A 24878-nucleotide genomic window follows, 5' to 3' on the forward strand; every position below is an offset into this window, starting at 1 on the left:
ATTTCAACATATTAAAAAAAGAACTTGTAAATGTTGAGTAATCCTTGCAAATATGAGGTATGCTGGATACCTCAGATATGGGCAAATGCCATTTTGCCATTCCAGTTTTCAAAAAGAGGAAGAGAGATTCTGCAAACTATTGAATTATGAGTTTTATTTTATTTCCTGGAGTTCTAAGAAGAGGAAGTGGTGGGTCATCATTACAGTAACCTCATTTCCTTCTTTGACAGATATATTGGACTATGGTGCCAGGGGAAATGTGGCTGAGTATGCTCTTGAACTAAAGAAAGGCATTTAAAGGGGCTTTCAGAATTTCTTCATAGGTCAATTAGAAGAATATTCGTTGAATAGAGGATTGAAAGAGTGCTTGAAGAGTGTATGGGACAATCTGAGGGTCGTTTTTTTGTTTTTGTTTTGACTCCTGCCATGGTGTCAGCTTCACCATAAGGGTTGGCTCCCCCTTGTGGGTAAAAGATGGTTTTGTTGATAACTTGCCATGAACAGGGAGAGGGTGCCTTTGAATCTTCCCTCTAAGGAAAGAAGCTGGATTGTGGCAACACAACTTTTCTCATTTTTTGACTCCAATTGGATCAGGAGTCCATCAATGACTCAATTACTCTGCCCAGGGAAAGGGATAATCTGCTACGTTAGGGCTTGCCAGCTGGGATGGAGTTACCTTCCTCCAAAGCCACTGGGGTCTGTGAGGTCTGAAAGGTTGGTGACTGCTGATCTAAAGCACCTGGGGCAGGAAGGGTAGGATTATGTGTGGATCTAAATAACGAAAGAGAACTGAGTAGCTAACGAAAGAAGGGAGTGAGTTATTTTGTAGATAAACACCTTATTTATTGTTTTTGGAAGATTATGAGGGCAAGATTCTTCAATTCTATAATGTAAAAATTTAAATTTTGATGAGACAAATTCTGATAGAGCTGTTAGGATTACATTAACCACAAAATACCCTCCAGTTAATCAGATGTGTGAACCCCAAGGGACAGAATTGTTTATCATTATCCATCTTGTGACAGAGACATATTCACCAAAAATTATGATTTTGGTTTAACTATAATCACTTCTACCTGATTATAATTGACCAATCTGTTTACCTTCTTTGAACATTAGGGGAGGATTATGTTCTCAGAATGGATAAGAATGACAACCATTCTATTTTTTTAATTGCAAGAGAACATGTATATAAATATTTGCATCAAATTGCTTAGGTATAGATTAAAAAGGAATTGACTGGAATATAGTCATTATTAAAATGCTGTTTGAAATACTTAAACTTTAGTGTGACTTTTAAAGTTGATATTGTAAAACAAGTCTCTCAAAGGATCCTTAAGTGGCTTGTATCATTTTATTGAGATCATAGAGACAGATTCTATTAAAAGTGCTTAGAGATGTCCAACACTTGCTTCTATATTTAACTAGTTCCTCTGTTAAGTGAAGCAAAATGTATCAATGGTCAATGGTTAAAAAGCCCTCTTGAAACTAGGTTATTCCTTATGCTGAATATTTAACTGAGGAGTCAGTGTACATAAGGTATTGAAGAAAAAGAGACCATAGAGTTTGGGTAGGTATTTGGTGAAATAATAGATCTGTAAATTTTAGGAAATTAAGAAAGGCCCTTTTTTGTAGATAAACCTCCATTCTTTAGGGTGTGTTTCTGTAAAATATAAGTCTAAGGACTTAAAAAAAATTAAATAGTTTTTTAAGATAAGATCCTGTCATTCAAAACAGAATCTAATGATGTTTCTCAGCAGAGGATTGTCTCTGTAAGCCATCTTCATCTGAACATAGTTAAATATTCTACAACTTCTTGTTACTCAAATTGTGGTCTGTGGACCAGCAAGGTCATTATTATGGGGAGCTTGTTAGACCGGCAAAATCTTATCTTCATCATAGACCTATTGAATGTGAATCTGCCTTTTAATAAGACCAGGGGATGCATGTGCTCATCAAAGTTTGATCATAGTTTACTAGATTTCAATTAGGGAAATTTCCACAGAGTATTAGGGCATGGGGACTCATAGGCCAACCACAAAAGCCCCTCAGGTATATTACAGAATTTACTTTTTCACTTATTGTGATGGCTACATATTACTTTTTTTTCTTTAACAAGCTGTCTCTAGAACAAAGGCTTTGAAGTTGAGTAACCTATGTTTGCAATCTAGATTTCCCACTTCCCAACCATTGGACTTTGGGCAAATTACTTCACAGTTGAAGCCTTAGTTTTCTCATCTCTATAAGGAATTTCCAGAATATCATTTCTAGGTGATATTGATCTTATACTGTTGTGATGATGAATTGAGATGAGATGAGTGTGTAGCCAGGACCTGGTACATAAAAGGAATTCAGCAAATATTAGTTCCCTTCCTCCTTGCTGGAACATGCAATCTATTAAAACCTTAGAGGTATCTATTACAAATAATGCAAAGACTACAGAAAGTCTTCTACATAGCAAAGCTGTAATGTAGTTCCTATAAAACATTTGATTTTAAACAGCTCTACTGCCAAGTAAGTGATTCTCAAAAATGATATTTAAATAATTAAATAGAATTGAATTGTTTAGTGTGGTCCATCTGGATGCCAAATTATACTCACCAAAATGATGATTTGGATTTTAACATAATTGATACTTTGATATTCTTCCTGTGTCTGATTATTAACAGGCTTTGCTGTTTCTTTGCTCTTCAGCCTTTGCTCAGTGACTGCTTCTGAGTTCCCCTAAAATGTCTTCATCTTGCTAATTTTCCTTGACTTCCCTACAATCTTTTCTAATGAGTAGTCAGAGTGTGGTTTTAGAAGTGTGGCTGGACGCTGATGAGAAGCTGAAAGACAGCCTGCACTGAGAGCTGTAACCTCTTTGGACCTCCAGTAGTTCTTTATTTTATCCTCACAGAGAATATGTTTATTGATTTTAGAGAAAGAAGAAGGGAGAGAGAGAGAGAAACACACACACACACACACACACACAGAGAGAGAGAGAGAGAGAGAGAGAGAGAGAGATTGATTGTCTCCTTTATGAGCCCCAACCTGGGAATGAACCCAAAACCTAGGAAAGTGCCCTGACCAGTAATCAAATCCACAACCTTTTGGTGTACAGGACAACACTACAACCAACTGAGCCACCTGGCCAGGCCTGCCAATAGTTTTTTTACAGTTAAACTATTACTCTGTCGTGAACTTCTGGATCACACCATCTCAGGAAAGCTGCATTGTGCAGTGATAGCTAAATTGCACGACAGTAGTGGAGTTGTGGAGGGATCCAAGTGCGATGCACAAACAAATTCGTTCGACTGACATTGTGGTGGCCATTCAAGGACCCTCTCTCCATATGGGCTGCAGGTCTCCACAATTCCTTCCTACCCAGAGAACTTCATGTATAGGTCATCAATATGGTGTCATTTATTTGAAATATTTTTTTAAATTAAAAATACAGTAAAGTAAAAAAGAGAACATAAATACCCATATTCCCACTACCCAGAATTAACTTAGTATCACATGTAGCCATCACTTCCTAACACCTCCAGAGGCAACCACCATCAATAGTTTGGTGTGTGGTCATAATAGACCTTTATAAAAACTCTCTTTCTTCATTTCCATGATGATATATAATATTATTTTTTGAGTGCTTTTTGAAATGTCTGTGCCCATGGGCCACACATATATGTATACAAGGTCCTTGGTTGATTACCTCCCACTCACCCTCATTCTTTTTGAGCATTGCTTCCCTCCTTTAAACTTTATGCATTTGAGTTCCAGCCATGCTGGCAGACCCAGTTCATTCCTTTTGGTATAGAGCTAATCAGTATCATTTAACAGTAGCAGAACTTTCAGTGTTAGACCACATTTTATTAATCTCTTTTCAGGATTTGCAGGTTGTGGTTAATACCTAGCAGCCATCAGAAGATTTGTGATGCACTGGCATTTCTGCTTCTATCCTACTGGTTTACTTATTTAACTACTAGCTGCTATCTTAATTAGAGATTAGCACATTAATTGAAGCAGTGCTTATCCCTCTTGGTGAAGGGATGAATGGTATGTTTCATTCTTTTGACCTCAAAGCTGAATGGTGATGTCTTTTTGGTGAGTTCAGAAACACTACATAAAGGACAATACATTAAACAACCCATTTGGTAAGAACAGGTATAGTCCACTTAAGTGTCCTCCTTTAACTTGCTGGCTATTGTTAGATACAGATCAGTGAATAGATTACTTCCATGTTTAAGCAGATCCTGGCTTACTCCAACATGCCTCTCTCTTTGGTGGCTGCAGAAGGAAGTTTCTGTGGCTTCTGCTTGTCAAGGAAAATGTGTTTACCCTTATTAGTAAAGTCAACAGAATAATGACAGTAAGGCCTTTGAGGTCATCTTCTTGCCACTGTAATGGAGCAGTTATTTTAGTGGGAACATTATCCTCCATATAAACTATATTTCCTAGTTGCCACAAGACTGTTTTCTGACACCCTTTATTACGAACTTATTCTAAATCCTATATGATAAAAGCCTAATATGCTAAGTGTGCGGTCATCTGGTCGGCTGTTCAACCAATCAAAGTGTAATATGTTAATGATATGCTAAGGCCGCTCAACCACTTGCTATGACATGCACTGACCACCAGGAGGCAGATGCTCTGACAGGTAGGTTAGCTTGCTCTTGGGGTCTGGCTGTTCGGATCTGAGCGAGATGGGCTGGACATGCCCTGGAGCCCTCCCACGGTCTCTTCCCAGCTGTCCAACCTTCCATGTCCCTCCTGGCCCTGATCATGCACCGGTGGGGTCTGTTGGCCTGGTCTGCACCCTCTGGAAACCCAGACCCTTGGGGGATGTTGGAAAGCCAGTTTTGGCCCAATCCCACAGGCCAGGCCAAGGGACCCCACTGGTGCATGAATTCGTGCACTGGGCCTCTAGTTGTCAAATAAAAATGTGGCTGTGTAAAGTTGTACATTTAAGTGAAATATAGTACAAAGAAATTAATCACCTTAGAAGTTGAGTTGGGGTCTAACATAAGGGGAAATGAGCCTATAAGTAGGACCAGGAATGTATATGTGTGTGTGTGCACGTGTGGGTATGCATATGTGTGCATAAATGTATATAGGAACCACACTTCTGATTGGTGGTGTAAACACATTTAATGAAATTATGTTATGACTAGTTTTTCTGGTCCATTCTAATCAGGTTTTTCTCTCTGTTGCTCAACTGTAATCCTTCTGGTTAAAGTCATCAGTAAACTGTGCATTGCCAAATTTAGAAGTTTCACTGTGCACCAGCAAGGCCTCCTGCTACCCCAGAACATTGCCAACATAAAACACCTCCAGATATATGGTACATCTTTCTTAGATGAGAGATAATAAAAATAAATTATCAAAAGATCTAGTCAAAGATACTCCATATAGTAAGACAAAAAGAAAATATGTAAAAAAAGCATACTATAAAAATATTTCAATGAAATATATCCTAAGAAACCTGAAACATTCATCAGAAAGAATGTATGCATCCCTTATGTTCATAGCAGCACAATTTACAATAGCTAAGACTTGGAAACAGCCTAAGTGTTTATCAGCAGATGAGTGGATAAAATCACTATGGTACATATACACAATGGATTACTACATGGCAATAAAAAAGAACTCTTACCATTTGCAACAGCATGGATGGACCTGGAGATATTATGTTGAGCAAAATAAGCCAGTCAGAGAAAGATAAGTATCATATGATCTCACTCATATGTGGAATTTAATGAACCAAACAAACTCATGATCAAAAATAGACTCAGAGTCATAGAAGCATGAACAGACTATTGAACCTCAGAGGGAAGGCAGGGGAGGGTGGGTGGGAAGAGATCAACCAATGAACTTGTATGCATATATGCATAACCCATGGACACAGACAATGGGGTGGTGAGGGCCTGGGGGAGGAGGGAAGACAGGAGCGGGCTGAAAGAGGTTAATGGGCGGGGGGGTGGGGGGGGGGGAAGGAGGACCTATGTAATACTTTAAGCAATAAAGATTAAAAACAAAAAAAAAACAGAAAAAATATTATATAGCACATGATAATATCAAATGCATATCCACAGTCTCAGAGAAGTAAATAGAATGCATGTCATTTTAAAATAAGAACACAAAGAAATGATAAAAACATTCAAGAGGGGAAAAGAGACATCAAAAGGAAATTGAATAGGAAGTGTTCAGAGTTCAGGAAAGAAGTGGAGGAGAAAAAATTATCACAAAAATTGAGGCTAGTATTTGGAGGTGGCAGGAGGCCTTGCTGGTGCACAGTGAAACACCTTATGATTTAGGGTTGTGTGTGTCAGCTAACTGATGCTTCCATCTATGAGGCTGACTACATTTAACATTTTCTCAAATTGTAGAATCTCTCCTCTCTTCTGCCTCGGCAACATATTCTTTTAATGAAATGATGGCAAGTCTGTTTCTTTTTCTATCCTGGCCTCTGTTATTCCTGGCTGCTAAAAAGAGGGTGGGGCATGGGAGAAAACTTTTCTCCTTCACCATTTTATTTTGCAGACTCCTGGATCTCTGCTGCTCACATCAAGGAGTTTGGGGCCTGGGTGACATATTTGGTCTTTTCTTAAATATATTGGACATTGCTGAAATCCCAGTGGGGTTTTGAGGAAGGAAAATATGAGCATCCCTTCAATTTTTCATATTTTGTTTCCTATCCATGCTCATCAGTTTGCCATTTTCAGAGAGCAAATCACTTTCATTGAATTTCTGCATAAGTGGGTATCACCTGAGCATCAAGACTATGCACTCTCAATAAAAGGAAGAAAAATAACTCAATTAAAGAATAGGCAAAGGACCTAAATAGACACTTCTCCAAAGGGAACATACAGATGGCCAAGAGACATGTAAAAAGTGCTCAAAGTCACTGATCATCAGATAAATGCAAATTCAAACGACAATGAGGTATCGCCTCACACCTGTCAGAATGGCTACCATCAACAAATCAACAAATGACAAGTGCTGGTGAGGATGTGGAGAAAAGGAAACCCTGATGCACTGCTGGTGGGAATGCAGTCTGTGCAGACTGGTGCACCCATTATGGAAAACAGTATGGCGTTTCCTTAAAAAATTAAATATGGATCTGCCATTTAACCCAGTGATCCCACTTCTAGGTATATATCCTAAGAAACCTGAAACACCACTCAGAAAGAATGTATGCACCCCTATGTTCATAGCAGCACAATTTACAATAGCTAAGATCTGGAAACAACACAAGTGCTCATCAGTAGATGAGTGCATGAAAGAGCTGTGGTACATTTATATCATGGAATACTATGCAGCAGTTAAAAAGAAGGATCTCTTACCCTTTGAGACAGCATGAATGGACCTGGAGAGTACTATGCTAAGTGAAATAGTCAAAGAAAGACAAATATCACATGATCTCACCCATATGTGGAATCTAATGAACAAAATACACTGATGAACAAAATAGATCCAGAGACATAGAAGCATGGTACAGACTGTCAAATCTCAAAGGGAGGATGGGCGTGGGTGGGTGGGTGGGCAGAGATCAACCATGAACTGTATGTATATATGCATAACCCATGGACACAGACAATAGGTGGTGGAGGCCTGGGGTGGGCATGGGGGCAGCAAGAAAGGGTCAATGGGGGAGAAGGGGACATATGTAACAATAAAGATTAAAAAAAAAAAAGACTTTATACTCCCTAGTTGTGTGAACAGGTTAAATTAGCCCATGTCCATCTGAAGTTCATCAAGGTCACTGCCTGTCCTATTATTAGTGCATCCAAAGGCACATTATAACATATGTGAGAAGTGCAAATATTTAGGGAAAATTGAGGTTGTGGTCTGATGCACAATTGTGTTGCTGACCCTATCTCCACCTTGATCTTCTTATATGGTAAAAATGGGATGGTGCCCTAGCCGGTTTGGCTCAGTGGATAGAGCATCCCAGGTTCTATCCCAGGTTCAATTCTGGTCAAGAGCACATACCTTGTTTGCAGGTTCCCCCGCCCTGGTCGGGGTGTGTGCAGGAGGCAACCAATCGATGTGTATCTCTCACATCGATGTTTCTCTCTGCCTCTGCCTCTCCCACTCTCTAAAAATTGATGAAAAAATATTCTCAAGTGAGGATTAAAAATATACATATAACAATAAAAAAATGGCATGGCTGTGGGCCAATTAAGCCATTCTCTGGAGCATAGCAATCCTGGTGGCCTCACCATGGGGGTTCACCTGAACATGAAGGATCTGCTATTTTAACATCAAACTACTTCAAAACTGCTCATAGAATATATCTGTCTTGCTGTTCAAAAATCCCTCAGTAAAAGGTTATTAAACCTGCTCCTCCGCCTCTCCCACGCTCCTCCGTTTCTAGTGCATTTTCTTGGCACTGAGTGATAGGAATATCCCCAAACCTTTGTACTCTTCAGAAATATGCTGTACCCTGAAAAAGTCTCACAAAGAATATGTTGACAGACTCTGCATCAGGCCCATAAAATTCAAATCTAAAAAAAAAAAATTATGAGCCTGGGTCAAAGAAGCTATTTCCAAGAAAACAGTTGGACTCCATGCAAAGGATTTTTGACACAGAACATACTCTTCTTTTAGACAATCAGTGGAAGATGAGCTGGCCCCCAGCCAGGCATAAATCTGTCCATGTTCAATTGGTAACAGTTCCTAATTGGGGAAAGGGAGGGTGGGAATGAATTGGCAAAGCAGGCTGAGACTGGCAGGCTGGGCAGGGCCAGGAGGGGAAGCACGGTGCTCGCTGCCACCCTTCCTAAAAGCCTCTATCAGGGAACTGCGCTGAAAATAAATCATCACCTTTTCTGGAGCTCAGGAAAAAAGACCATAAGTAACGAATAGATGTGCCGAGTGTATTGTGGAATGGCTGGATATTGAGAGAAGAGCAGTAAGTGTGTCCAGGCTGGAGAAGGGACAATAGAGCCTCATTTGCTGAATACGTTGAAAAGCTGAGTGTCCCAATTAATTTTTATGAAAACTCCTCCCTGTACCAGGCTGCACTCTTTGATACGGGCAGGAGGAATCGATGCTCTTGACTCCCGATGGGTAATAAATTGTGAATCGCCTTGGATGAGGACTCCTAGCTGTCTGGCAGGTTAATTTCCCAGGGACTGGATTTGCTCTCCAGACTTTTCCCCTCAAACTTTCTTCCTCTGGGCTGGGACACTTGATGCCACCATTGGAAAGCCTTTTTTTTTTTTGTACATTTTTTTACCCTGCTATGTTGCAGTTTTCACATCGCATTCATTTGGCACTTACAGCATTTTTATAATGGTCTTTGGTTTATTTTTGGCTCAGTTTTACGGCTTGCTGCCAGGCCCAAACTTCTGCTGTGTAGCTGACCCAAAATAGTTTCAAAGGCTCAGATGCAACTTGATATCAAAATTTTCTCCTCATGTGTTTAAGTTAGCCCTGTAAATTTTGAAGGCCCCACACAAGTTTTCCTGGTTAGTTATCAGACCCATAGGATGTGTTGTACAATTTTTTACGTGAGGTGCGGAAGGCAGGTGTTCATGTCAATGCAGATAAATCCAAATAAAAGATGGCTCTGTGGTAAGATGCTTTCTACAAGCCAGAAAAAAACTTCAGATGTATAGAAGTAGAAATTGGGCTGACATTTAAAGGAATCTAAATATGCTACATAGCCATCGAGGCTGGTGAGACTCCTCATGAATCTTCATTATCAGATCCCTCATGACTATGTGTTACTACTTCCACCACCACTAGCTAATGACAATAACTACTGTTCTCTGATCACCTATAATGTGCAAACCCTTTATGTAACAAATGGCCTTAACTCTTTATGGTTGGGACTATTTTCCCCACTGTTTTGTAGATGAGGGAACTGGTAGTTTAGAGTAATGGTTTCCAAACTTAGCTGTAGAATTCCATGGAGGGCTTTCAAAAATTCCAATGACATTTTGGATTTAAAGTGCCTTTGAGAGACTTAAAAAGAGTTGTCCAGAGGAGGGGTGTGGGCTAGAGATGTACATTTTTTGTGACATTAGCAAGCTATTGAGGGGAAGTCATGGATGGGAGTGCCAGGAGACAAGGACTATGGAGTGAGAAGAGAAAAAATCCAGGACCAGGTTTTGAGGCACTCTGACATTTGTCAGGTGGGGGGGATGTATCTGTGCAGGGAATGAGATGGAACAGTTGGTCTGAAGAGAAACATGTGTTGTGTGCTACTTGGAGACAAGGGAAGAGTGTTTTAAAAAGGAGGGAGAAGTCAACAGTGTCAAATGCTACTACACAGGGTCAAATGGGATGAGGATGAAATTATCTGTTGTATTGTTTGGGAGTAGAGGCAAAATGGAAGTGGTTTGAGGAAATGGAGAGGAAGAAATAGACATCATCTACTGAGATCAGCCTGCCACCTTGGTGAGAAGCAGAAAACCAAATGTACAGTTCAGGAGTGGCAATTGTGGACAGCTCTTTGTAGTTATAGGAACCCTGGATACTCCTTCCACTCAGATTCCTTGTTACCTCAGGAAGTGAGTTGATTCCTTAATCCAAAACAAAAGTCACATGTGCTATCACATGAATGTACTCAGTGGGACAGGAAGTTTAAAATAGAGAATGGATATCAAATCTGGGACACTGAGTAATTGTGTTCATTAACACAGCTAGGTTTACAAGAAAAGCCTTTGAGCATCTTCCATGTGCCAAATCACATACCGTACACCCCTGTGTTAAAGAAACAAAGGTGCAGAGTTGGAAGGAACTTGTCTTATGCGGGAAGTGTCAGAGAAGTCAAGTCCCCCTCTCTGAGACCTGTGTTTTCTGGTCTACAGTGCCTTGTCCACCACTCAGGGAGAACCTATCTCTGCAGAAGGCTAGTTCTCTTTGTTGTTTGTATGTTTATAGAAGAAGACTTTGCATACATGGGAAATTTCCATTAAAAGGACTTCTTTCTAAGTATTTGCTCTCACCCTCAGGACATTCCTCATCCCCTGCAGATTATGGTAGTTTCACCGTAATGGTGGCGTATTCTACCATAAAGAATGGATAGTAGCTTTGTCTGAGCTATGAAAATAATGTAAGGCTAATAATAACAGGAAAAAAATCAACAGGGAACAATAGAATAGGAACATTTATTATACATTATATTATATCTTGACATCTCTGCAAAATTTTGTTTTGGCATTTCGTTTATATCAGTGAGACCAAAATCTGATCTTGAGAATTTTAAATATTCTCTTATTCAAACAAACGCTCTCAGTAATAAGGCCACCATTTAAAAACGCCACCCAAATATTAAATATTTTGATAACATTTTAGCTAGTCTTTAAAACAGTTATAGAATTTGTTGCTTTTCTTTCACAAATGAGAAATTTGAATCTGTGGTGGATTAAAAATGGTTGCAGATTCTTTGCCACCCTTCCATCAAGTGGTTTGGTGGTTTTTTCCCTTCCCTGGAGTCTGAGTTGGCCCTTGAGACTGGCTTGACCAATAGCATGTGGTGGAAGTGACACAGCATGCTCTGGGTCTAATCTTTAAGAGACCTGATAGCTTTTGCTCCAGCTGCCATGTAAGAAGGTCACGTACCCCGAGGCTGTCATGCTTTGAGTAAGGCCAAGGTAGTCATGTGGAGAAGCTACCTGGGGAGAGAGAGAGAGAGAGAGAGAGAGAGAGGAGACACGAACACCAGCTCTTCTAGCCATTTTAGCCTATTTTAGACATTTCAGCCCTATTAGATACTGTTCAGAGAAGAGCCAAAAGGACTAACCAACAACCAAAATCTAGGCTCCAACATATGTCCAGAGTTGAGTCATCCCAGTCATTTCCAGCCCTCGGTGGTACCCTATTTGAGGCCACAGACCTTGTAGAGCATGGACAATCTGTCCCTGCTGTGCACTGCCCTAATTCAGGACCCACAAAATTGTAACTATGGTAAGAGGGTTGTCATTTAAACCACTGAGTGTGGAGGTGGTTTATTATGCAGCAGTAAGTAACTGAGGGTTTCATTAAGCAATCTTGCCAATGACAGAGGAAGGAGTAGAGTCTGGACTGAAACCGAATCTGTCTGATTACAGAGCTGTGGCACTTTTCTGCTACTTGGTGAGGTCTCTTCTTCTGGGACTTCCAGACTGGTGTTTAAATTTCCAGATTGGTGCTAAATTTCTCTGAGCTTAATTCCTGAGCACATAGGAAGGGAAGAAATGTTTGTTCTTTTTCCACATTACAATAAAAAGTTAAATAATAGGCAAACAAGCTCTGAGATTAATTCTGGGTCAGCTGCTGTTAATTATTTTCCTAGAACCTAAGATGTGATTTGGTGGGAAAAGCAAAGGAAGTTCCAGATTAACCTTAGTGAGACCTTCATCCACATCCACTTTTCAGTTCTTCAAGTGAGACCACATTTTCCCTACCTCTTGAGTTTTCTTTTTAAGTTTTAAAATAAAACATGATGAAGGTAATTCTTCCAGAGGAAGGAGGCAAAGGAAGAGTTGTGTAAAAATGAATACATTAGCTTCTATTCCAAATTACCATGAAGTAGGAGCCCACATAGCCATTTTGTGGGATCTTTAGGAAATGGCAGGAATTCAGCTTACAGAATGAACAGGGGATGTTCCTGTAGAAGAGGTTCTGTGTTTCTGTGGTAGTAAGTGTACCATGTGGTGATAGCCCCGTGAATAGCTCTGTTGATCAAATTCCAAAGCAAATACTCAAGTGAAATGCCACATAAAAGGCCAGACCACAAGCTGGAGGTTCCCTCTGGCACTGGCGAGTTTGCAAAAATGTCTGCGGTTTGGGAGTATGTGTGTGTTTAAACTACACATCGTTTATACATGCATCTATTTGTAGTGATGGCTACATACAAACAGCAGAAAGGCTTAGTCCCTATCTCTTACCTAATGCTGAGTAGGCAATGGCACTAAAGTTGTTGTGGTAGACAACTTCCTGGAGAAGCATCATATTATCTAACTTCTAACTCTGGGCAAGGAAGACATCAATATAGAAATGCAGGGAACCATTGACTGTCTAGGGCAGTGGTTGGCAAACTGCGGCTCGCGAGCCACATGCGGCTCTTTGGCCCCTTGAGTGTGGCCATGAAGTTTCAATCGCACTGTACGTGCACGCCCGCACGTGGTATTTTGTGGAAGAGCCACACTCAAGGGGCCGAAGTTTGCCGACCACTGGTCTAGGGCAGTGGTTCTCAACCTTGGCTGCACATTAGAATCACCTGGGAATCTTTTTAAAATCCTGATTTCTGGGCCTCATCCTCCGGAAATTCTGTTTCTTTGTTACTAATGTTGTGGCCTCATCCCATAACAAAGAAACAGAATTTCTGGAGGATGGGGCCCAGAAATCAGGATTTTAAAAAGATTCCCAGGTGATTCTAATGTGCAGCCAAGGTTGAGAACCACTGGTCTAGGGAATAAATACAGGAAGTCCCCCCAAAAATGTACACACACTTTGAATAATTTATTCCAGTGGATTGAATTGAAAAGAAAGAAGCATCAATTGAGCTGTCAACTATTAAAGTGAGTATACATTTTTTGGGGGGTCACCCTGTAGTTGGCATCTGCAGAGGTATTACAAATTTCATCATCGTTCAGCAAACATTCACGCTCTCTCTTCCCACTACCTCCATGAGAGGAGTATACTTTCCCACCCTACTGATGTAGACTTGGAATTGTGACTTGTTTTGGCTAATAGAATATAGTAGGAAATGACAGTGCATAAGTTTTTTATTTTTATTGATTTTTTTTTGGATGACATTGGTTAATAAAATTATATAGGTTTCAGGTGTGCAGTTCTATAATACATCATCTGTATATTGTATTGTGTGTTTACCACCCCAGGTAAAGTCTCCTTCCGTCACTATTTTTCCCTTTTCTACCTCCCCAACCCACCCTTTCCCTCTGGTAATCACCATACTGTTGTTGTCTGTGTCCATGAGATTTTTTTTTTTTGCTTAATATCTTCACCTTTTCTATTGACCCCTCCAAACCTCACCCCTTTGACAGCTGTCAGTCTGTTCTCTGTATCTATGAGTCTGTTTCTATTTTGTTTGCTTAATTTTTAATTAGATTCTACACATAAGTGAAATCATATGGAACTTGTCTTCATCTGACTGGCTTATTTCATGTAGTACAGTACTCTCTAGTTCCACCCATGCTGTTGCAAAAGGTAAGATTTCCCTCTTTTCATGGCTGAGTAGTATTCCATTGTATAAATGTACCACAGCTTTTTTATCTACTGATGGTCACTTAGGCTGTTTCCAAATCTTGGCTATTGTAAATAATGCTGTTATGAGCATATTTGGAGTTTATTCTAGTGTATTGTATAAGAAGGTGGTCTAGTTTCACTTTTTGCATGAAGTTTCATTTTTTTGCATGGAGTTGGGAAAATCTGTCCAGTTTTCCCAACTCCATTTATTGAATAGACTATCCTCACCACATTTTATGTTTTTGCCTCCTTTGTCAAATATTAATTGACCATAAAGGTGTGGGTTTATTTCTGGGCTCTCTATTCTGTTCCACTGATCTATGTATCTGTTTTTATGCGAGTACCATGGCCTTGTAGTATAGTTTGATATCAAGTAGTGTGATTCCTCCAACTTTGTTCTTCTTTCTCAAGATTGTTGTGGATATTCAGGGTTTTTTCCTAGTTCCATATAAGTTTTTGGAATTGAAACCTTGTAGTATACTGGACGATACTCCAACTAAGTGAGCCACCCAGCCAGGGCTGCCATTGGTATCTGGATAGGAATTGTGTTGAATCTATGGATTGCTTTGGGTAGTATGGACATTTTAATGATGTTAGTTATTCCTATCTGTGAACACGATATATGCTCCCACTTATTTGTATTTTCTTCAATTTTTTTCTTCATTGTCTTATAGTGTTATGAGTATAGATCTTACATCCTTGGTTAAATTTATTCCAAGGTATTTTATTTTTTGATGCAATTGTAAATGGGATTGTTTTCTTAGTTTCCCTTTCTGATAGTTCATTATTGGGGTATAAAAATGCAACTAATATCTGGATATTTATTTTGTATTCTGCTACTTTACTGGATATAAGTTATAGTAGTTTTTTGATGGAATCTTTACAGTTCCCTATATATAGTATCACATTATCTACACATAATGGCAGTTTTCTTTCTTTCCAATTTGTATGCCTTTTATTTCTTCTTGTCTGATTGCTGTGGCTAAGACTTTTAGTACTATATTGAATAAGAGTGGTGAAAGCAGACATCCCTATCTTGTTCCCAATCTTAAGAGAAACACTAATAGTTTTTGTCCATTGAGTATGTTGTTGCCTGTGGATTTGTCATATATGGCCTTTATTACATTAAGGTATATTCCCTCTAGTCCCACTTTGCTGAGAGTTTTTATCATAAATGGGTGCTGGATTTTATCAAATATTTTTTTCTGCATCTATTCATATGATGATATGATTTTTATACTTTATTTTGTTTATGTGGTGTGTGTGTCACATTTATTGATTTGTGGATACTGTACCAATCTGACAGTGTGTAAGTTTTTATTCTAGGCCTTTACAAGCTTTACGTGTGTCCACATGAACCTCTGGGAGTCTCTGACTCCTTCATGTGATAAGGGCAGCTGCCTCCTTTGACAGGGGCTCAGGGTGAGCCCTTGTGGAACAGAATTGTCCCAGCTGACTTGCAGCTTGAAGCAGAGCCTTATGGGTTAGTTACTGAGATCCAGTTTTGTTTGTTTGTTTGTTTTACTTAGTGTCATTGTGACAATGGCCGATTGAGACAGTATGTTTCAATTTTTGTGCAAAATTTCCCCTCTGAGCTTGTGCTTATGAATTGAGGCTGCATTGGGGGTTACAAGTTAGGTGAAACTCTGGAAAAAAATTTAAAATCAAGCATTTAGTTTATTTAGAGCAGTGAGTTTTCCGATGAGAGATAATGACTGTCAACTGAGGGCAGGACGGGGCTATGAATGAGTTTACAGAATAGCTATAGGCTAGGCAACTGGGTATGCATCACAAGGGAAATGGGGCAGTTCTTCCTCTGTGAGGGATTCATAGCTGCTGTTTGAATTATGTCAGTGAAACTAATGGAGCATTGCAGTCGAGGAAGCACCCTATAACAGAGCATGGTGAAAGGGAAGGACAAGAAGATGGCGTTGTCACTGCCATGGTAGGTTGAAGGCCTACTGTTCTAAAGTGTCTTGTGTGAAGGGAGGAATCTGATTTTCCTTCAGAGTTGGTTAGATCCACTGCTAAAGAAGGCTCTGTGTGGCTGACTCCCTCTATAAGCTTGAACCAACAGAATGAAATATTTTCTGAGATGTCAACATTTTTCCTGGACCCCAAGAGACTACCAGAGGAAGAGTGGACTGGTCAGACAGTCAACTGTGACCACATAACAACTCTGCCATTTTTTTTTCAGATCATATTTTCTAGAGCAGCGGTTCTCAACCTGTAGGTCGCGACCATTGGAAAACACATATAGCATATCAGATATTTACATTATGATTCATAACAGTAGCAAAATTACAGTTGTGAAGTAGCAACAAAAATAATTTTATGGTTGGGGGTCACCACAACCTGAGGAACTGTATTAAAGGGTCGTGGCATTAGGAAGGTTGAGAACCACTGTTCTAGAGGGAAACAATGTTGCCTTTTACTGGAGACACATCAGCATCCTTGAAAAAACATCAAGAATTCAGACATAGACAAGAAATACATCTTCATGGCCTTTTGGCTGCCACTGGTCTCCTTGCCTTAGCTGAGTATCAGTGATAGGATGCCAGGCGAGTACTGTAGTGCTTTTTTATGAGTTGAATTGAAATGTGAAAAAAAATTCAATATTTACTAAGTGACTAACATGTCCTGAGGTCGATGTTTTAAGTGGCTTACTTCATTTGCTCCTTATGTAATAATCCCATGAGGTAAGTATTATTAGAACCATTTTACAGATGAAGAGTTAATTAACTTTTGGCCGCACAGCTAATTGGTAGAACTGTCTTGTAGACCCAAGATTTTTGGTTCTCAAACTAGTCTTCTTTCCATTATGCCCAAGACTTTCCTGAAATTTAATTTTTGGTTTTGGAGATAGAATTTGGTTGGAGAGATGGTGGTTGACTCCATTAGAAAGATTAGGGTCAAGTCATTATACTGTTTATCTTAAATTTATACAGTGTTATATGCCAATTATATCTCAATAAAACTGGAAGAAAAAAGAGAAACAGATTAGGGGAATGCAAGTGAAGGCAGCTCAGACTTTGTTGTGGAATAGGAGCAAGACAAGTGGATAAATGAAATTAGCCTCAGGCTCCTTGCAGAGCCTTAAAACTGAATGAGAATGGATATTTGCAACAGGCAGAGAGGGCAAAGGTCTCCTCTAGCCTGCAAGTCTTTCTCTACTACCTCATTTATGCTGCTGAGAAGACTCCTGATATCTGGTCCACAGAGACTTGTATGTGATGCCAAGAACCTATAAAACTTCAGAGGCCAATCAAGCCTTAAGTGTACATTCGTTTTTCCATTGGCACCTTTGTTAGCCCCTCTGTCAAGAGGAGGAAGAAGTGAACTAGGGGTCAGGAGAACTGGATTCTAATATCAGCTCTACTGTGTGATCATGGGCAAGTTCCTTAGCATTTTCAACTCTCTGCCTTTCTGTAACATGAGGGTATTAGATGATATTAATGCCCTTTCCCCCTTTTAGGCAGCAAAATCTTTTTAAAAAATAAGATATTACATGGAATTCTAATATGTAATGTAGATTAAATTCTGGATGTAGCAAGGATTAGGGACCATGTCCCTTCTGGAAGTCCCTGAGCACCTCTGAGAAGCCAAGGGTTTTGTGGACCAAATTAAAAACTGCTGGTTGGGTGATCTGTAGGGTTATTTCCCAGAATTAAGAGCATAGGATTACAGAACATGGTGGTCTAAATTGTCTTCTAAATTGCTCTGTTTCTACTGAACACAGATCTGTTCTGCAGTTGTCTCTTGCTTCTGCCCACACCAACTCAATATGAACAGCCGCTACCTCGCCTTTGGTCCTCTTCCATGAACTACTCACATATGGCTGTGTGGGCAATTGCTTTTACTTATGATTTCAAAGTAACAGTGGGCTGAGGGTCGCATCACTTTACAGCAGAACAGTCATTTCAAAATTGAAATTTAGCCACCTCTATTCTAAGTAGTCCCATACCCATAGCTAGCAATGAATATTTCTTTAAGGATGCTCTTTTCTCATTGTAAAAACTTTTCTTCAGGGTGCTGGGTTCTCTCACTGTCCATACAGTCTGCTACCCCTTTCTGTTGAGGCCACTCATCTCTCAGAGGCTCCCCATGCACCATCCAAATTCTTCTCATTAAAAACAAAGGTATTTATTTATATCTTTCTTTTACTGTTTTCTTCTAATCTTTTACTGTCTTCATAAGCATTGTTCTACCTAATTGGCTCATTGAAGTATTTTGCTTAGAAAAAAAAGACAATTCTGTTCCCACTAGAGGCCTGATGCACGAAATTCGTGCAAGAGTAGCCTTCCTTTCCCCGGCTGCTAGCACCAGCTCCCCTCTGGCACCCGGGACCTGGGCTTCCCTCGCAGCCCCCGCTTGGCCTGGAAGGTCGTCTGGACATCTGGTCTAATTAGCATATTATGCTTTTATTATTATAGATGAGAAATCCTGCCAAGATCCTTTAAAATAATATCCCCCTGCTTTCCAATTCTTAGTTATAAAACTCCAGGCAGTTATTTGTATTAAGAGGTGAAAAGATGAGACAGGCAAAAGAGCTTTACTTCACTACCCTTAGGTTGTTCAGAAAATAATTGTTAGACTCACTCTGGAAGGCCAGACTTTTAAAGACATGGACTGAGATGAAATTTCCGATGGCCTAGTAGGCATTGCCAAGCTCATCCTGGCCAATCTCTCCCCAGTCCCATGGTGTCTCTCTACTCAGCTATAAAATAGTTAGGTGTTATTTTTCCCCAGGCCTTAATATTTACCCAGAGAAAGAAGATACTTTAAAATCTTAGGTGGATAGTTTGGGGATATTTGTAGGTGTTCTGCAATTTAAAACTTACTATCTTTATACAAAAGAAAGAATAAATAGTACAAAGAAGACCCCTATTCCTATAACCTGTCTTGATAAATTTTCAGCTCACGGTAAAATCCTATTTTACCTAACTCCCTGCTCCCACCTGTAGAGAGATCATTTGAAGCAAATCCAAGACATGGAATCATTCTGTTTATAATATTTTACTATGTATATCTGAAAGATAAGAACTCTTTTAAGAAATATAATCACATAACCATTATTATAACCTAATAAATAAACAATAATATCTCAGTATCATCAAATAGCTAGTCTGGTCAAATTTCACAGATTGTCTGAAAAAATTATTTTAAAAAAATTCAAATCAAAATTCAAATAAGATTTGTACATTGTCATTGGTTGTTATCTCTTAATTGTCTTGTAATTTATAGGCTATCCCCTCCCCCTAATTTTTTCACCTTGCAATTTATTCATTGGAGAAGCTAGGTCATTTGTTCTGTATAGCCTTTCACATTCTTGATTTTGTAGATTATGTCCTCTCTAGCATTTAAAGAGATCTTTCCTTTATATCTAGTAAAAAACAAAAGTTTGATCTAGAGCCTTCTTCTTATAGGTGGTGGTATCTACTTCTAGTAGGAGTTACATATCTGATTATCCCTTTTTTGATGATATTAGGAACCAAAAATGATAATTTTCTGTACTCATTAGTTTATTGGGTTTCTAAAACAATGATAATTTAACTCTATAATTCCTTCCTAATTTACAAGCTGGAATAGCTCTATAAAGAAACACTTTTCATCATCAGCCATTAGGTTATCCTCCAGTACAGTCAGCATAGGAAAGGCAAGATACTTGCTTGATTTTTTCATTTTGTTTACCAGTTTTTAGAATATTGAATTTATTCTCTAGCATTCTATAAAAAGGTAGCCAATAAATAATAATTTTAGCATCATGACAATGTAATACATTTAAATATATATGATATGTTTTCATCTATTGCAGTTATTTAATAATATTAATATTCAAATAGTTTCATCTTTGGCTGTGAAATTCTTTTCTGGTTGGCTCCTGGGCCATTTTTAAAAATATTTTATTGATTTTTACAGAGAGGAAGGGAGAGGGATAGAGAGTTAGAAACATCGATGAGAGAGAAACATTGATCAGCTGCCTCCTGCACACTCCCTACTGGGGATGTGCCCACAACCAAAGTACATGCCCTTGACCAGAATCAAACCTGGGACCCTTGAGTCCACAGGCCGATGCTCTATCCACTGAGCCAAACCGGTTAGGGCTTCTGGGCCATTTTTACAATCCAATATTCTTTTTTTAAAAATATTTTTTTTATTGATTTCAGAGAGGAAGGGAAAGGGAGAGATAGAAACATAAATGATGAGAGAGAATCATTGATTGGCTGCCTCCTGCACACCCCCTATTGGGGATCAAGCCCACAACCAGGGCATATACCCTTGCCTGGAATCGAACCCAGGCACTTCAGTCTACAGGATGATGCTCTATCCACTGAGACAAACCAGCTTGGGCAACAATCCAATATTCTTAATCTTATCTTAATCATGATAGTTTCCTTGCTTTCTAGTTTGACAAACTATTCAAGATTTATCTGTCATATTTCAAGCATAAGCCTAAATTGAGCTGGTTCCTTTTGGTGGGAAAATAATCTGTACTTTTTCCTTTTATAACATTAAAAGATAAATATGTACTTATTGCATTATATCCATAAATATAAGGAAAAAATGGAAAAATAACCATTTATCAACAATAACCCTCTCACTCTAAAACAGTCTGTGTAAATGTGTTGTTGAATGACCTTTCTTTCAACACTCTCTTAAAATATATTTACAAAACCTGAATTCTGCCTACATATTTTTTTGTTTCCTATTGCTTATGTCCACTCACTTGTGTGTTTATGCAGTGCATTCTGCTTACCCGAGTTTTCTAAACTGAGAACAAAGATAATCAGCTGTGATGAGCTATGAATGGAAGACCTGGCTACTGTAAACCCATAGAGAACAGCCAGTGAGAAATGAGAGGGACTGTCTATACCTGTTATCAGAAGACAAATTTCCTTTAGTGAGACATATTTTCCTCTACTGTTCAAGTCTCATAGCTAAATACTTTGGAGGCCAGTAATTAGGTAGTTAGGGAATTCTCTAAATTCCCCCAGAAAATAGCTTCATTCCCCCCACATTTTTGTATTGCATATGTGGAATAAGGCAGAGCTAGGTGGCATAAAGGAACAATGGGCACTTTTGTTTCCTTGCTGACCCTATAAGGATGAAGATGACACCTGTTTAGAGGGAAATGTTCTCCAGCATTTTCTTTGCTTTGAATCCTCCTTTCTGTTGGTTGGGTTTAAATTACAGGGTGCATCCTGCAGTCAGTTCCTGCCAATCTATGAAGTGTCCAGGGAGTGGATGACATTTAGGAACCCACACTGCTCAAATGTTCTTCTCACTTTTGTCTGTTCATCTCTTCTCAGGCATAGGGTAACTTGAGATGCTGCACTTGACCATTTTTTTCTCTAGTCACACCCACTCAGCACTGTCTGTGAATTTAACACAGAAGGTAGGCAGTGGGCTGCAGAAGTAGCATGTGAAACTCATTGTTAAGTGCATTTCTTCAGAGTTCCTATAGGAGGGGTCAGAGTTTGAATAAGAAAACAACATACCTATATAGCACTTAAAATTTATTGTAAAATACGCATAATAATATTTACACTTTTAACCATTTTGAAGGGTACAACTCAGGGGCATTAAGTGCATTCACAATGCTGTATAACTGTCACCACGATCTAGTTTTGACACTTTTTCATCACCCCCAAAAGAAACTGTACCTGTTAGAATAATTTCTCATTCCTGTGTCCCCTTTCCCAGTCCCTTGCAATTACTTACCTGCTTTATGTCTCTTTGGATTTGAGTAAAGTGAACATCCTATATAATAAAAGTGTAATATGCAAATCGACTGAATGGCAGAACAACTGGTCGGCGGGGGGCTGGTGAGCAGGTGACACCAGGTAGCCAAGGCGTGTGCCAGTGGACAGAGGGAGGGGGTGGCAATCAGGGGGCGCCTCCTCTGATTGGTCCACCTGTCGCCTCCCACAGAGGGAGGCCAGACTGTGGCTTAGAAAGTGGTTTTGAAAAGCTTCACCAGATCATTCTTTTGCACAACTCTGTTTAATAACCAAAGGATTAATGTGTTGCCTTCATAATTTATAATTTAGTAGGATTGTTCAGGGTGTAATACTCTATCTCGGAGGTTAGGGCTAATGATAACATTTTTGCCTTTAAGGCAGGAAGATGGGAAATATATTTTGACATTTGGAGTGGTAAGGGGTATGCTTTAAAATTCACATTGAATCAGGGACTGGTAGGTTATGGGAATCTAGTCATCATAATTCCATATTGCTGCTTGTGGTTGAAAATAAGCTGCCCCCATTAGAAAGAAGATTCCCTAATCTTGTTGAGTTGGTATAAAGGGTCAGTGAGTTGGTTGGAAACTGATGTGATTTGTTTAGTATAAAACAAGTTAGGGATCCTTAAAGAACAGTTACTTAGACTGTGCTTCCAGAGGAAAGAATAGAACGGAGTGGAAATCCCTTCTTTAAGAAACAAGAAGAAATGTAATATCAAGCTTGAATATGTCACGGCCCTTTTATTTGTAGACTAGTTGATGTGGCATCTAAATATGAAAATTGGATAACAGACTGAGAGGACGCTATTATCAGTCAAAAGATGAGATAGTAGCCTGTAGTTTTTTAATTTAGAAATTTGTGATTATTTGGCATTATCTGAATTTGATACTTATGCTAGGTAAGTACATTTAATAACTTGTTTTATTTTAAATATTTTTTCTTCGTATAAATACTAATTTAATATTTTTTATTGATTTTTCCTACCCTAAAATAAGTTGTTCTTAGATTGTCATGCATGGTCCAGCACTTGCTGGAGGCATTTGCTATGAGGGTTTATTCACAAGGAGGAAACTTTAAGAATGTGATGAGCTAAAGAATCTTGCTTGGGACATCCTGACCCTTGTTCCTACACATTGAAAATAATGGAGTGTAACCTCATGGAGTTAGTTTAAATATGACTTAGCTAACATTTTGTGAAACTCATGGGAAATTACATATTTTTATATTATATTAGCAATGAGAAAAAATCTAAATACTGTCTCCTTTGAACACATGTCAGCAATACTACTAAATATATTTAATATAATTCAGGATATCAGTCAGTTGTTGCTCAATTGGTATCCTGGGCTAGGAAAACAGGTGTGCTATGCTGACAGTGCTGCCAAATTCACACATGGGCTGAGATATGAATAGTGGTGCTAATTACACTTTAGCAGAACTGGTAGCCAATTAATGTAATAGAGATTCCCACTAAACTTCACATCAGCATGCTAAAAATAACATAATCCCAGTGGTGACTGATATGCTGATTTTATTTGCTTATTTAGTTACCATATGAATATATTTTATTTTCTGACTGCTATCAAAATAAGGATGGAATATAAACAAAATGGAAAAATATTGAAGAATTTCTTCTATAATATATATTCTTACAATCTAGGTTTAGTCACTTTATTTTATAGCCTGGGGCTCTCTGGTTAAATCACATAGTAACTGAACTAATTCAATGACAAAACAAATAGGTACTACACAAAACTTTTTTATTGCATATATTATTAATTTGGAAGTTTATAGGTTGAAAAATGGGTAGACCTACCTCTTAGAATATAAATATATGAGTGTCTTCTTTGCCTTGACAAATTAAGCAAATAGTTGCCACACTTTATCTTAAAATCAAGCCATAAACCAAAATGCATGTTTTCCAAACATTAGTAATGTATGGCCCCACTTCAGTGAAAACATTTCCACTCATTCTACCTCCACTGAATTAGCTGATATCATTTTAAGAAAATGGTACTTACATTCATGCGGGGTAACTAGGTCTAAACTTGGTATAAACTTATTATGGCTATAAATGATACATAATTATAAACCAATTAAATATCAAGAAATTACCAAATCATTGAAATCCAAATTCTGTACTGATTTAAGAAAACTTAGTTTCTGGGTACAGTGGACTCTGAGTCTTTAGTTCTGTTAAGTTTTGGTATCATGGACTCAATTTTCCTATTTCTTTAGTTGAACCAATGATAATTTATTTAGTTCACCAGGATTTCATTTGGCCTTCGACTGGCATACGTATCATTTCTATATAAATTCTTCCTCTGCCTTCTCTGTATGAATCCCTGCAAATTAAATAGTACTGCTTGGTGTCAACGCAATAGAAAAATTTAAGCACACACACTGAAATAGAGAGGAAGCACTCGTTAATAAGAGCTTAGCCATGTGGCCCAAAGTATGCTTTCACAATTCTTTTAGCTTATCATTAAAAAGAAAACATGAATAAACAAAAATATAAAACACAAAATTTAAAATTGCATTCTTGGCGGTCTGGCAGGACTCTTCCCACCCTCAGATTTCTCTGAACTGACTTGGCTGTGCTTATTCTTATTTCTTTGGTTCTAGAACTTTAGCTCTATAACTCAACTTCAGCACCCACCTCTGACCCCCTGCAGATTTTGTAGTTCCTTAGAATTCACATCTCACATTTTAGACTGATGAACCCCCTCTGTGGTTTGTGGCTTTCCTCACTCCTGTAGCCAGAAAGGGGGAAATGCAGGTTGAATAAGAAATAGTGCACAGAAAAAATCCCTACTGCATTTCAAACTTATCTATTCCTGGCAGTCTGCTGCAAAGCCCACTAGCCATCTCATATATGAAATATATCAACCATCATTCCTTGCCTTGCTCTTTTCTTTCTCTATTCCATATTGTACTGTCTGATCAATTGCT

Source organism: Myotis yumanensis, unplaced genomic scaffold (assembly GCF_028538775.1).
Source record: "Myotis yumanensis isolate MYYU_CA2020_CCGP unplaced genomic scaffold, mMyoYum1.0.hap1 SCAF_12, whole genome shotgun sequence".
Taxonomy (NCBI): Eukaryota; Metazoa; Chordata; class Mammalia; order Chiroptera; family Vespertilionidae; genus Myotis; species Myotis yumanensis.